Here is a 16,239-nt window from a genome sequence, read left to right on the forward strand (position 1 = left end):
AAAACACCCTTGCGGTCCTATCTGATAAAACTCAAATATTATTCAAAAGATTATTTTGAAAGAGCATCGAAAGGGAAAGCTAACACTAAGATGAAAGTCATTGGCACTCACAACATATTGTGCACCACTCTTAGAGCCCAAGAGCAGATGGATCATCATCGTGAAGTCCTGACATTCTTCCAAGGGTGTACATTATTGAAATTGATGCGGGATTTTTCTCGGCCCCTTTGCCGGACTCATGGCAGGGGTGCCACCTCTACCCCTCCCCCGGTACTCAACCCCCTGTGGAAGGGAGCACGTGAGTGAGCGAGTGCCGGATTCAGCTGGCTGCTCTGGGTGCTGACACAGGAACAAGCTCCGTGCAGGACCCGTGGCCAGACCAGCTGTGTCACCTCGAGGGGAAAGTGGCGGCACCCAGATGAGGGTGCCCACGACCCTGAAGCCCCAGAGGGGGTGTTACAGTGTCCCTGTACTTCTGCCATCAGCAGTTGGTTGTGTGTTAGCAGCTCAGTTGGCCCCTTGTCTCATCGTGTGGGCCAGCTGCCCTCCTCTGGCGAGGGCAAAGGGCCAATGTGACAGCCTTTCTTGGTACCCTCACTGGGTGGGTCCTGCGCTCTTGTCCAGCATCCAAGAAGAAAGAGAGCACATGGAGAGTTGAAGGATGGTGAAGGTGGAGAATTTTATTGAGCGATGAAAACGGCTCTTAGCAGAGAGGGGAGCTGGAGCAGGGACAGGAAAGCAGGCCAACCTCCTCAAAATCAGGTTGTCGCTTCCTCAAGTCAGGCCATCTCCCCTTATACCAACTGATTCTGGGGTCTTTATAGGCAGGGAGTGCATGCTGATTGGTTTGTGAGAATGCAAGAGGTTAAAGTGAAAATAGCACTTAAAGGTGGGCACGACAGTGTAGAGAATTTGGAAAGGGTAGGTATATGCAAAATAGGTGAAAGGTGGGGATCAATTAAAGGAAAGTGCTCCAAGCAGGACAAAAAGTTATCAGTCGGTCTGAGGATTTAACCTGTAGCTTGGCTTTCAGGCTTTAAATTTTCTTAGGCTTGGAGGTGGGGTGTCTTCAGGTACCCACCCCTATCTGCCCCTATCTGCCTAGACATTTGGCTGCCTCCTGTCACTATCAAAATGATTTTAGATACCCACCCAGAAGTTATAGAACTTAAAAAATACTATGCCATAATTAGTATCCGTGGACCAATCCATTGGCAGTTACCTGCCAATTGATATCAACAATGTAATTAAAAGACAGTACCTTAAATATGGTTGTCTACTGAGCATTGAAGAGACATTACAATCACAATATCCCAGGGCCAGAGGTATGGGGGGTGGAATACACTCATAGAAAAAAATAGGAGCTGGATTTAACATTTTCTTCAAAAATTCTCGAAACTGATTGCAGATGATGACTCTGTGCTGGAAAAAAAAAAAAACTCTATAGACTTTTGTTTTGTCCCCCCGAGATAGAGTCTTGCTCTGTCATGCAGGCTGGAGTGCAATGACACGATCTCGGCTCACTGCAACCTCCGCCTCCTGGGTTCAAGCGATTCTCCTGCCTCAGCCTCCCAAGTACTGGGATTACAGGTACCCGCCACCATGCCCAGCTAATTTTGTAGATGGGTATCGCCATGTTGGCCAGGCTGGTCTCAAACTCCTGACCTCAGGTGATCCACCCTCCTCGGCCTCTCAAAGTGCTGGGATTATAGGCATGAGCCACTGTGCCTAGCCTCAATAGACTTTCAAAGCAAATATTTGCACAAAATTATTAGGTAGAATAAGAGACCTAGTATTTTCTAAGAAAAACAAATTTATTTCATTGAGCAGTGGTTTGTAGTTCTCCTTGAAGAGGTCCTTCACGTCCCTTGTAAGTTGGATTCCTAGGTATTTTATTCTCTTTGAAGCAATTGTGAATGGGAATTCACTCATGATTTGTCTCTCTGTTTGTCTGTTATCGGTGTATAAGAATGCTTGTGATTTTTGTGCATTGATTTTGTATCCTGAGACTTTGCTGAAGTTGCTTATCAGCTTAAGGAGATTTTGGGCTGAGACAATGGGGTTTTCTAGATATACAATCATGTCATCTGCAAACAGGGACAATTTGACTTCCTCTTTTCCTAATTGAATACCCTTTATTTCCTTCTCCTGCCTAATTGCCCTGGCCAGAACTTCCAACACTATGTTGAATAGGAGTGGTGAGAGACGGCATCCCTGTCTTGTGCCAGTTTTCAAAGGGAATGCTTCCAGTTTTTGCCCATTCAGTATGATATTGGCTGTGGGTTTGTCATAGATAGCTCTTATTATTTTGACATATGTCCCATCAATACCTAATTTATTGAGAGATTTTAGCATGAAGCATTGTTGAATTTTGTCAAAGGCCTTTTCTGCATCTATTGAGATAATCATGTGGTTTTTGTCTTTGGTTCTGTTTATATGCTGGATTACATTTATTGATTTGCGTATATTAAACCAGCCTTGCATCCCATGGATGAAGCCTACTTGATCATGGTGGATAAGCCTTTTGACATGCTGCTGGATTCGGTTTGCCAGTATTTTACTGAGGATTTTTGCATCAATGTTCATCAAGGATATTGGTCTAAAATTCTCTTTTTTGGTTGTGTCTCTGCCCGGCTTTGGTATCAGGATGATGCTGGCCTCATAAAATGAATTAGGGAGGATTCCCTCTTTTTCTATTGATTGGAATAGTTTCAGAAGGAATGGTACCAGTTCCTCCTTGTACCTCTGGTAGAATTCAGCTGTGAATCCATCTGGTCCTGGACTCTTTTTGGTTGGTAAGCTACTGATTATTTCCACAATTTCAGAGCCTGTTATTGGTCTAGTCAGAGATTCAACTTCTTCCTGGTTTCATCTTGGGAGGGTGTATGTGTCGAGGAATTTATCCATTTCTTCTAGATTTTCTAGTTTATTTGCGTAGAGGTGTTTGTAGTATTCTCTGATGGTAGTTTGTATTTCTGTGGGATCGGTGGTGATATCCCCTTTATCATTTTTTATTGCATCTATTTGATTCTTCTCTCTTTTCTTCTTTATTAGTCTTGCTAGCGGTCTATCAATTTTGTTGATCCTTTCAAAAAACCAGCTCCTGGATTCATTAATTTTTTGAAGGGTTTTTTGTGTCTCTATTTCCTTCAGTTCTGCTCTGATTTTAGTTATTTCTTGCCTTCTGCTAGCTTTTGAATGTGTTTGCTCTTGCTTTTCTAGTTCTTTTAATTGTAATGTTAGGGTGTCAATTTTAGATCTTTCCTGCTTTCTCTTGTGGACATTTAGTGCTATCAATTTGCCTCTACACACTGTTTTGATTGTGTCCCAGAGATTCTGGTATGTTGTGTCTTTATTCTCGTTGGTTTCAAAGAACATCTTTATTTCTGCCTCAATTTCATTACGTACCCAGTAGTCATTCAGGAGCAGGTTGTTCAGTTTCCATGTAGTTGAGCGGTTTTGAGTGAGTGTCTTAATCCTGAGTTCTAGTTTGATTGCACTGTGGTCTGAGAGACAGTTTGTTATAATTTCTGATCTTTTACATTTGCTGAGGAGAGCTTTACTTCCAACTATGTGTTCAATTTTGGAATAGGTGTTGTGTGGTGCTGACAAGAATGTATATTCTGTTGATTCGGAGTGGAGAGTTCTGTAGATGTCTATTAGGTCTGCTTGGTGCAGAGCTGAGTTCAACTCCTGGGTATCCTTGTTAACTTTCTGTCTCGTTGATCTGCCTAATGTTGACAGTGGGGTGTTAAAGTCTCCCATTATTATTGTGTGGGAGTCTAAATCTCCTTGTAGGTCACTCAGGACTTGCTTTATGAATCTGGGTGCTCCTGTATTGGGTGCATATATATTTAGGATAGTTAGCTCTTCTTGTCGAATTGATCCCTTTACCATAAGAATCAATATCGTGAAAATGGCCATACTGCCCAAGGTAATTTACAGATTCAATGCTATCCCCATCAAGCTACCAATGACTTTCTTCACAGAATTGGAAAAAACTACTTTAAAGTTCATACGGAACCAAAAAAGAGGCCACATCGCCAAGTCAATCCTAAGCCAAAAGAACAAAGCTGGAGACATCACGCTACCTGACTTCAAACTATACTACAAGGCTACAGTAACCAAAACAGCATGGTACTGGTACCAAAACAGAGATATAGATCAATGGAACAGAACAGAGCCCTCAGAAATAATGCCGCATATCTACAACTATCTGATCTTTGACAAACCTGATAAAAAAAAGCAATGGGGAAAGGATTCCCTATTTAATAAATGGTGCTGGGAAAACTGGCTAGCCATACGTAGAACGCTGAAACTGGATCCCTTCCTTACACCTTATACAAAAATTAATTTAAGATAGATTAAAGACTTAAACATTAGATGTAAAGCCATAAAAACCCTAGAAGAAAACCTAGGCATTACCATTCAGGACATAGACATGGGCAAGGACTTCATGTCCAAAACACCAAAAGCAATGGCAACAAAACCCAAAATTGACAAATGGGATCTAATTAAACTAAAGAGCTTCTGCACAGCAAAAGAAACTACCATCAGAGTGAACAGGCAACCTACAACATGGGAGAAAATTTTCGCAACCTACTCATCTGACAAAGGGCTAATATCCAGAATCTACAATGAACTCAAACAAATTTACAAGAAAAAAACAAACAACCCCATCAGCAAGTGGGCGAAGGACATGAACAGACACTTCTCAAAAGAAGACATTTATGCAGCCAAAAAACACATGAAAAAATGCTCACCGTCACTGGCCATCAGAGAAATGCAAATCAAAACCACAATGAGATACCATCTCACACCAGTTAGAATGGCGATCATTAAAAAGTCAGGAAACAACAGGTGCTGGAGAGGAGGTGGAGAAATAGGAACACTTTTACACTGTTGGTGGGACTGTAAACTAGTTCAACCATTGTGGAAGTCAGTGTGGCGATTCCTCGGGGATCTAGAACTAGAAATACCATTTGACCCAGCCATCCCATTACTGGGTATATACCCAAAGGACTATAAATCACGCTGCTATAAAGACACATGCACACATATGTTTATTGCGGCACTATTCACAATAGCAAAGACTTGGAACCAACCCAAATGTCCAACAATGATAGACTGGATTAAGAAAATGTGGCACATATACACCATGGAATACTATGCAGCCATAAAAAATGATGAGTTCATGTCCTTTGTAGGGACATGGATGAAATTGGAAATCATCATTCTCAGTAAACTATCGCAAGAACAAAAAACCAAACACTGCATATTCTCACTCATAGGTGGGAATTGAACAATGAGAACACATGGACACAGGAAGGGGAACGTCACACTCTGGGGACTGTTGTGGGGTGGGGGGAGGGGGGAGGGGGGAGTGATAGCATTAGGAGATATACCTAATGCTAGATGATGAGTTAATGGGTGCAGCATACCAGCATGGCACATCTATACATACGTAACTAACCTGCACATTGTGCACATGTACCCTAAAACTTAAAGTATAATAATAATAAAATAAAATAAAATAAAAATAAAAATAAATAAAAAAGAAACAAATTTAATGTCACAAATCATCATAATTATTACCTATGTATCTTTCATAAGCAACATCCTCTTTTATGCTAGTTCTGTCCACTTTTGCACAAATAGTCAAATTGCTTTTTTCTTTTTAAAACTAGTTTCCATCCTAAACTAAATACATAATACAAGTGACAAAATAAATGAGTCATATAGGCCCCAAAATGTTACTACAACAATGTACAATTTATTTGGAGTCCCCAATATGATTAGAAGGCTTAATGGATTACAAAATGAAACAATGAGTCTCCCTGGAGAATCAGCACAAAATTGGGAGCATTATCCCTTTTGAAAGGGATAATTAAAATACTTCTATATAGATACAAAGAGGTATAAGGGAGACTTCTAGAACTTTTAGAAATCTGAAGACAACAAACTTTCCTGTCTAGTACAAAGCTCTAATATGTCTTAAACAATTTCTTAAACATTTCTAAAGCAGATTTTTTTCCCTTCACTATTTCTATTTATGGTGTATTCCTCAAGAGCACAGCTAATATAGCCCAAATCCTTTCTTTCTTATCCTGTCCTGGTAAAAATTCAGAATAAAAAGGTATTTGGGGGTGGCTTGGAGCTAGAACATGCTACAGGAAAGTTTTGTGTGACTTAGAACAGGTACTCAATCAGGGAGAGGTAGTCTGGAATCAGTAGGAAGACCTGGGTGTTGCAAGGAAGTAGCTTTTACTGATACAGTAAACATTGTATTGGAACTCACCTCAACATAGTTTCAGTGTTCCCTATTTCTGAATGCTTGATGACTAAAGAGAAGACTGTAAAAATCTCCAAGGCTGGCGTTCATTTGTAGAAGCCTAAGCTATTGTACTCTATGACGCAGCTGCCAGAAAGAAACACCAAAACAAGGAAGTGTGCTCTTTCTACAGGAGAAAAACATTCATGTTGGGAGATGTGCAAGCAAAGGGAAAGAAATTCTAGACAGCAAGCTCTGAGAGCAACTAAAGGCATCTGAGAAATAGTGTCATCTAGAGAACAGAAAAATATGGCACAAAAGCAGTAAGTAGAACTGTAAACCAATAAATATCAAGACAGTGAATACATTGTGGGGTAGGCCCCAAGGAAATGCTATTCAGTAGGGATAATAAACAATCTATTAGCTACATAAACTATATGGTGAAATATCACATACATGGAGCAGAAGTCGTACAAAAAGTATTCATACCTGTGATTCTTTTTAGATAAAGAACTAGCTGGATGAAAATAATTTATACTAAAGATATTAGAACAGTAGTTACTCTTGGGAACAAGTAGCATTAGGAAAGGGGCACAAGGGAATCCTCTAGAACACTGGTGACATTCTATTCCTTGAGCTGAGGGACAATTATACAAGGAGTTACATTTGTGATAGTTTATCGATCTATATATCTATGATCTGAAGACTTTTCCTAGATAAAATTATTTGAAAGAATGTTATATTGAGCATATTAGTTATATATTTTTGGTTTGTGTTACAATTACTTTCAAGATTTTGTGTTTTGTTTGGTTTTGTTTTGCTTTTGTGGTTGCAGTGCATTCTCCAAGCAAACATATTATTTAAAAATACAGACAAATTAATCAATATTTTATTCCTGATTTCTCACTTTTGTGTCATACTTGGAAGTTGTTTCCATCAAAGGTCATTATATACGAAATAAAAGGCTCCTATGTATTTTTCTAAGAAACTATAGAGCTTTTTCCTGTTTTGTTGTTTACACCTCTGATCCATCTGGAGGTTATTTTTGTAAGGAGTGAAGTATGTTTTATTGTCTTACTGGGATTGTATTCCCTATTCATTTAACATGTAAAATCCGCTTTTCAAATTTAACAATGATCAGCACTTAAGATAGATTTTCTTGTCAATATAGAGATTTTCTTGTCAACATCATCTATCGCAGACACAGGTGAGACACAGTATGTATAGTATGATTCCATATTGCAACACCCAGTTGATTATTAGAAACACATTCTGCAATATACCTGAAATGTTAGCACAGAGTATCTCCAGGTTGTAGGTTGGCAGTAGAATCCATATACTTATCTTTATTTTCTGTTTTTCTCTATTTTCTAAATTATTTGCTTATGATTTAAGCATATAATCTTTTGTTTTTAAAAAAGCACTTTTCTCCCCTTCTTCCAAACACAAATTGACCTCCTGTTCCTCTGATAAAAAATATGAGGTTTTTTTGTTTTTGTTTTTGTTTTTTATTGTGGCCTTTAGAAAGTATTCTTTCTTAACTAGTCATAGAATACCTCTTCATCCACGTTGAATTTTTCACATTGACCTGAATGCCCCATGACCTTCCATGTCTCTATAAGCTACTACGCCTTTTTTCTGAATGCTTCTCTTTTTTTTTCCTATGTGAAGATTTTCCAGAGTTCTATAAACAGTTATTTGCTCTTTTTTATATACCCAAAAATTGTAACTTTAGATCACACATAAAGTTAAATCATATAATTTTTTTCCTATACATGACTATCTCTTCCAGTAAAGTTAATTCCTGAGGCCAGGGCCTTCTATAATTTTCTTTTGTATCCCCATCACTGTTCAAGGGATGCAAATGACCAAAGTTTGTTAAATGAATGAATTACATCAAGACACCGGTAATTTTGATCTGATGTCTACAGTTTGAACCACGATGATGAGAAACAGGAGGTTAGTACCCAAATGACATCAAATAATAAATAAGAATCTTTAAATTTAACTTAGCAGAGCTGGAGAGTCAAATTTATAAATATGACTGGTATTTTTAGCCCCCTCTAATTTTAGAGTACAAAGAAAATACTAAACCATGAGGGAACAGATGACAGCATTTATTATTAACTAACTCACGTATTCAACAAATATAAAGTGGTGAATATCTGACAGATTTTTTAATATGAAAAACTTAAAATACTTGTCCTCAATGTCTCATAATTTTCTAGAAGTTCAGAAAGTTGTAATTAGCCTGTAAAAAATTTTGATCAAAATATACTGGTTAACAATTGGATGACTAAAAGAAACAAATTTCAAGAACAGCCTGAGTTAGCTCACATGTTCCTATATTTTATCAAATAACTTTATGTCATGAACTTGTCATCAAACAAGAACAGCGTATGAAATGAATTATATCCTCTTACTCATTTCCTATTTATGTTCTAAAAGAACATGAATATATTCTTTTTTCACACCATTGTATCCCCATATCGATCAGAATTCCTGCTTCCTAGAAGTATTTGACAAACACTTGTTAAATAAATGAAGAGTGAACGAATGAGCCATACTCTCCTCTTCAATTTTAGCATTTAAATGCAAATTCTGAAACTCTGTTCAAATTGATAGTGCACAATTACCAGAGAAGGAATGCAGGAGATATAGAAAAAAATAGTACATTAGAAAATAAATACAAATGAATGCTCATTACATATATTAAGTATACAGTGCAACTCTGCAAAGTAGTTCACTCTTTACTGGGCTCTATAATGTTGTTTTATATATGAGTTTAACTCATGGGTAAATTTGTCCTAATGTGAGATACATTTTAAACATGAAATACCATAATGACAAAGTTTGAATAAATTATTCTTACAAAGATTTTTGCTCTTCAATAGCCTGAAAGAATATCACAAAAGATTTGTGAGAGAGATTTTCTTTTCACCTTCAGCTGAAGTATGTGGGTTGGGATAAATGGAGTAGTGTGTTTATGAGAATTTGAAAATTACACAGAACGTAATTGACTTCTCAAGATCAACTCTTTAAAATCTCTTACATACACACAAGCAGAGAAACACACCTTTTATTTTTATGTAAATGAATTTAAAACAAATTATCATTTATGAAATTACATGGATTAAATGTTTGACTCACCAAAAATGTTCTTCAAAGGGAAAAGTCTACCTCAAAAGAATGTATGTGTCAGAAAAGCAGTTTGTTTATCAACTTTAATGCGTTGTAATGATGTTTTACTTTTGTTTCCAGTATACAGTATTACCAGAGTTAATATTAAATAATTATATTTTAATTTTAGCTCTTACAAAATAAAAACTGTTAAAATCTTACTTGTAAGTAGAGTATTCTACTGGCTAATATAAGTTTCCTATTTAGTGTTTTATTACAATGTATTATGTATACATTCATATTTAATTTATTTGTTTAAGCCTATGACCAATATAGCCTAATATATTCACTACTTGCCTAGAAACTCAAAGTATCTTGGCGATTGCAGACATAAGCACACTTGTATCAGACTTTCAGCTGGCCTGATAAATGGTCCAGTGTTTTTTTTTCAAATCAGCTGGGACAAGTCAGGTGACAAATGATTTCCATTAGCTTCAGCAGAATGGAAACAAAACAGATCAATACAAATGATTTGCAGCAAGTTTAGATCATAAATTTCCTTTTGCCCGGGTACATCATTTTAATATAGAAGCTTTTTCTTTTCATAGCAGAGAAAAAAGTCATTAGAGAATTGAAAATTCTTGTTACAGCAAACTGTCTCTGATTTAAGGTGAGACCATTTTAATGCACTATTAGTTTTATCCAATGGTACATAACGATATTATTTTAAAATATGGCAAACAATAAAAATGTTAATGAGCAACGTTCCAGAAAATTAATTTTACGTGTAAGCTGTGTACCAACCATAAAATGCTGAAGTCTACAAAGTAAGCTTTTTGTGTCTATTTTTAACTTAGGACCTTCATTGTTTGAATATTTTTCTTTAGTTCTATTTCTTAACCATTTTTTAATAATTAGTTTTTGATCGGCAAAGTATCTTCACTTCCTTGCTTCATGTTCTAAAGATGTGGTACTCCCTTTATGTATTATGTTTCAACGGTAGCAAATTATAGAAAAAGAAGGATAGGGAAATAAAGAAGAAGAAGAGGATAAAAAAATCAAGCCACAGAAAGCAAATTAGGGTTATTTACCTTTTTCCTAAGTTATTCCGGTGTATATAGATTCTTATATAGTCATGGAGGAATTTGTAAAGACCCATAGAAACATAGGGTGATTTCCAAGGAAGTCCTGGCAGTTAATAGAATTATTTATTTATATGATTTTGTGGACCTATAAAGGCTGAGCATAAAACTATCAGTCATGCTACATGTACCAAGAGCATCCACTCTGAACAAGTTCTGCTACACCCAAGGAAAATGTATGATGTAAGTGCCATTCACTGCACCCATGGGGGTCCTCTCGCTGCTGTTATAAGCAGATAGCTTTTACCTCAGTATAGAAACGGTAGTTCAAATTCATCACCACTACCTGAGAGAGAGAGAGAGAGGCTGGGATACATGGGGTGCTCTCCAGCTGACTACTGTTGCTGCATGAACAAGTGCAAGGGGACAGTAAGTATCTCAGCTTCTATAGCCTTTCTAACAAGTCAGTTAACCTTTCTCAGGATTATAATTTATAATTTAAATTTATAATTAAATTTATAATTTATATCACAAGCATACAGCAAGAGAAGATGATTCAAGATGAAAATAGAAAGAGAAACAATAAAACAAACTTGCTTTTATGACCCAAATAACTTGAAGGAGTTTTGGCTTTGTTTGGACAGTAGGGGAAATGTACATGGGTGTGAGATTAGGACAGAGATACATTTATCCCCTCAAGAGCAGATTTTAAAGTTTCCAAAGTCACCCAACTTGTCTTAGTAGCATGGAATAATTTTTCTAGACTCGTAATTTGGTTCATAGAGAGTGCTCTAGTCCTGTATGAAAACCCGTGTTTCAAGCCTGACTCCATTCTTTATTCTCAGTAAGATCCCTAAAAATAATTTAAATAGTTCCTCATCAGACTACTATTTGAAAATCAAGCAAAATAATATCCCCTCTGTCTAGATCCTAATGCCTATCAGCATCTGGTTTTCAAACTGCCCTAATGAGTCCAAAGTGTGTATGAGTAGAGTACAGTGTTAAAGAGCGTGGAGTCTCCAGTCACATTGCTTGGATTCAAATCCAGACTTTGCAAGTTACTAGCTTTGTGATTTTTGGCAAGTTTTTTAACCTCTGTGTGACTCAGTTTCTTCAACTGTGAAAGACGGATAACAATCATTCCTACCTAATAGGATTGTGGTGAGGATTAAGGAAGTTAATAGAGTAAAGCGCTAACAGCACCTAAATCATGTCTTCCTATCTGTTTTAGCTATTATTATTACTACTACTAATAGTATTATTATTATTATCATTATTATTGGTGTGTGTTCAAGAATGTCAAAAACAATTTGAAACAGGAGCTGAAGACTTGGAAGAAGGTAATAGAGGATTAGGAGTCTTATAAAAAAAAAACAAAAACAAAAAACCAGCAAACAACAACAAAAAAAGCTTTTACCTCCCAGGCACTCACTGAATTTTGTGACATATTGGAGAACTTTAGTTTGGTTCTCCTGGGAATCCAGCCATTATGTAAAATATCTGAATGCCAAGAGGCTGCTATGATGGAGAGGACTTGTGTAGCCTCGTCGGTCACCAGGTTAAGCTGAATTCCTTGGTGAACTCTAGCATTAATGGCCATGAGAATGAGCCATATTAGATGCATATTTAACTCCAAATATCAGATGACTGACCCAGCTGACAACCACTACAACCACATGAGACACTTCAAGCTGCCCAGCTAAAGCCCTCTTGAATTCCAAACATGTAACATCATGAGCAAAATAAAAGTGTTCATTGTTTGATGGTGTTACGTTTTGAGGATTTTTATCATGCAGTAATAGCAACCAGAACAGCATCAGTTCTGTTCTCTGCTCCTACCTTCTTTCCAAGAACCCAACTTTTTAGTCTTTTACTTTTCCTGCCTCCTACCTACCTTTGTGGCCCTCCAGCTCAGCTCTTTGCCTGGAATCATAGTCCATTACCTTGTAATGAGCATTTGCATGTTCCATGAAGAAATGTAACTAGCTATTAGCTCATCTTTCCAAGATATATGACTCTGGAATCTTGGTCTCTCATATTATTCCTGTATTACTTTTGTATTGCCTTGAAATAACTTTTGTTTTGTTCTGCTTTGTTTTAAATGTTATTCGGCTTTTCCACTTGTAGAAACACTGGACTACAGCAAGCTATTCTTTCTTAGTCAGAAGCAAAGTTATTATTGCCTTAATAATGAAGATTGGATTCTAAAATCATTATTGACTCAATTCCTTAATTGTATGCAAGGAACTAGAACTTGACTCATATTAAAATTCAAAAGATTTTATATTAACCATAAATTATTCAGAAGTCTTCTACTTCTTAAACCTAGTGTACTTCAATAACATTCCTTATGAACACAACCCATCTTCTTCAAAATTTCTTACTCTAAAACTAACAACAAGCCATTCATCACCATCAAGACATCCTCTGAGTCTTCTTTTACTTGGAGTCAGCTGATGTTCTTTAGAAAGAGAACACTTACTTTCCTGTGGAGCCAGCATTCCATGAGTGACCACCCAAAAGACTCCCTTGCCAGAATTCTTAATTCATCAGATCTTTTCTGTAAATCCTCAGCCTGGATTCAGTCACATATTTCCATTTGCTCTTCCAAATGGAATTTACAATTAATTGGAGAAATGCAACAACACGTGAATTGGTGCTAATGCAAACTTACAGTTCTAGGAGCCTGTGCTGACAGAAGTGGACCTTTAGTACCCTGCCAGTTTTTGAGTATTATATATTCTATATAATGCTGGAGGTTCTAGATAGTGAAGTAAGTCAGGAGAAAAAAAGAGATATACATATTTAAAAGGAATAAATAAAATTTCACTTTTGTAAAATAATATGATTGTGCATAAAATCCATAAAAAGAAGTGCATAAAAAGAACACTTATGTAATTTTCAAATTTGTATAACTTTTTATAAGGTAATGAGCAAGAGTAAACAAACAGACATATATTGTATGCCTATTGCAATAATTAACAATTAACAATTACATATTAAAATGCAATTTAAATGTTATTAAAATATAAGAGATCTACAAATAAATCAAACAAATATAACAAACAACCTATTTGGACAAAATATAAAATATCACTAGAGAAATTTAAAAATATCTGAATTAATAAAGTATTATGTTATCATCAGGATTATAAGATTCATTTGTAACAATGACAATTTTACCCATATTGATTACAGTTCAAAATTATAATAGATTTGTAAATCCTAGCCAAGCTTATTTAATTTCCTTTTGAACATTGAAAGGATAGAATTTGTCAAGGTTTCCTTGAAGAACAACAATGTGGCATGACTTGTTCTACAGATACAATTTTGTAATATGAAGTTACAATATTTAGTACACATACAATCATTTTAGTAAATGGTAATGAGAAAATTAGATAGGCTTATTTGGAAAAAAAAAGACTCAAATGTGAGTCATGTCAATATAGAATAAAATACAAAAAGCAAAATATTAAATGATCCAAAAGTTAATATAGATAAATATATTCATAACTTCAAGGTATATAAACATTTTCCTTTTTTTGTTTCTAAAGTACAAATTCAGTTTATTCATCTGTTTATGACACAGTACACAGGAGGCAAAGTGTTTCACATCATAGACTTCACTTCCAGCTGCTTGGAATGTACATTTCTTTGGCTTACAGGAGAGACCAGACAGGAAAGCCAGGCTATGCTTACGCAACTAAAATGAGGTTGGGGGCAATGCTAATGTCATCTTCACAGGGACGGCCACAGGGACTGTTAGCCGCAAGCTGGTTTTCTAGACCTGTTAGCTGGAAGCGTGGGGAGCACCGTTTCTGGAAGCTCAAGCTATGTTGGGCTTCAATCATCTCCACCACACACAGGTACAGCAGTGCTTTCTGGGTAGTCGTTCTTAGTGTCTTGCTGGATGTAATAGTACGGGGACATGCCATACTTTCTCTTGAATTCAGACCTAATTTTCAACATGTCCACTTCACTGCGGGAGACGATGATTCTGATCAGGACCTTATCTCGAGCCCCCTGGCCCTTCATGGAGTAGTACAGCCAATCAGCAAAATACAGGGGCTTGTTCTGAATGCACTGGACCAGGTTCAGGAAAGCATTTTCCAGGTCTCCTTTAACCTCTTTCTTGATGCTCTCTCTTGATGGGCTGTAGCTCTTGTGCCTTTCAAATACTTTCTGGAGGTGGGACATGCTCTGCTCGGTCATCATGCTGATCCACTTGGGAATGTCAGTTCTTTTCCTCTTCACTCCAGCATCACAGAAATCCCGGGCATCTTGGTCAATCAGTTCATAATCAATGACAGAGCCATCCTCTGGTCTTCTAACATTTGCCAGGGCAAACATCAGCTTGCAGAAGTCACCATATGTGTCCGAAATAATGTCCTTCTCCAGATCAGTTTTGTACATTTCTTTGTAGACTCTGTTAATTCCCTGGAGCTCCTGGTTGGTTGTTGAGCAGATGATCTCAACGAGGGAGTCCTCCTCAGTTCCCAGCCCCTTCATGGAAGCTTTTAGCTCAGAAGCATCATACTGAGCAGGTGTCTTCAATAGGCCCAAAATGACTGTCTCCAGGTGGCCAGTAAGGCTGACTTCAGTGCTGATGCAAGTTCCTTTGTGGTCCTTCTCTGCTAGGCAAAGGCAACATCCTCTCTCCGAGCATTCCTGCTGTTGGTCAAAATGTTGACAATGGTGAACTTACCCACACCTTATGTCCTGATGGTCCTTTCAATGTTCAAAGCATCCCCCTCAGCATCAAAGTTGGTGTAGGCTTTGACTGACCCATATGCACCTGAGGGTGTAGAGTGATCACCCTCCAAGCTGAGCTTGCACAGGATTTCATAAATAGTATACATTTTGAAGGAAGCTGGGCCAGGCGCTGAGAGCTGAGAGTGTCCCCAGATGCTGAGCCAAAAATTTTCAACAGAACACAAAAAGCACTGATCATTAAGTTTATTTTTTATTTTTATTTTTATTTTTATTATGTTTTTATTTTTATTATTACTATTATTATTATTTTCTTTAAGATAGACTTTCACTCTTGTTGCCCAGGCTGGAGTGGAATGGCATGATCTCGGCTCACTGCAACCTCTGCCTCCCGGGTTCAAGTGATTCTCCTGCCTCAGCCTCCTGAGTAGCTGGGACTACAGATGCCGGCCACCACGCCCAGCTAATTTTTTGTATTTCTAGTAGGGATGGAGTTTCACCATGTTGGCCAGGCTGGTCTCGAACTCCTGACCTCAGTGGTCCACCCACCTCGGCCTCCCAAAGTGCTGGATGACAGGCGTGAGCCACTACACCTGGCCTGATCATAAATTTTAAATGTAAGCTTTGGTCATAAAGATTTGATCACAAAAAAAGTTAAAGTCTGAAACCATATTTGAAAATTCTAAATAAAAGACACATAATCAGAAAACCTAAAGAATTACAAATCAATTAGAAAAATATAAACAAACAAAAAAGGGTAAAAAATGTGAATAAAGAGGAAATTGGCATGTACAGTAAAACAATTGAAAAAAAGTTGTTCAATTTCATTAGTCATCAAGGAAAAGAATATTAAAGTTTCAATAAATTGCACCCAAAAAAGAAGATAAAATTAAATTCCCGGTGTTTGTATGAATGTAGAAAAACTCATACTATTTCTTTCAGGGGATATAAATTCATGCTATCACTTTGGAAAACAGTATGATATTATCTAGTAATTTAAAAATATGAAAAACGCAACTATTTCCTCATAGGTATATAGACAACAGGAATGTATTT

At 37.0% G+C, this 16,239-nt stretch overlaps 1 pseudogene; it reads right to left on the reverse strand.

Annotated features, from left to right (window-relative positions):
* Positions 1-14,004: 14,004 nt before the first annotated feature.
* LOC101142916 (annexin A2-like) lies at positions 14,005-15,433 on the reverse strand (annotated as a pseudogene).
* Between the last annotated feature and the right edge of the window lie 806 nt (positions 15,434-16,239).

Source organism: Gorilla gorilla, chromosome 8, assembly GCF_029281585.2.
Source record: "Gorilla gorilla gorilla isolate KB3781 chromosome 8, NHGRI_mGorGor1-v2.1_pri, whole genome shotgun sequence".
NCBI lineage: Eukaryota > Metazoa > Chordata > Mammalia > Primates > Hominidae > Gorilla > Gorilla gorilla.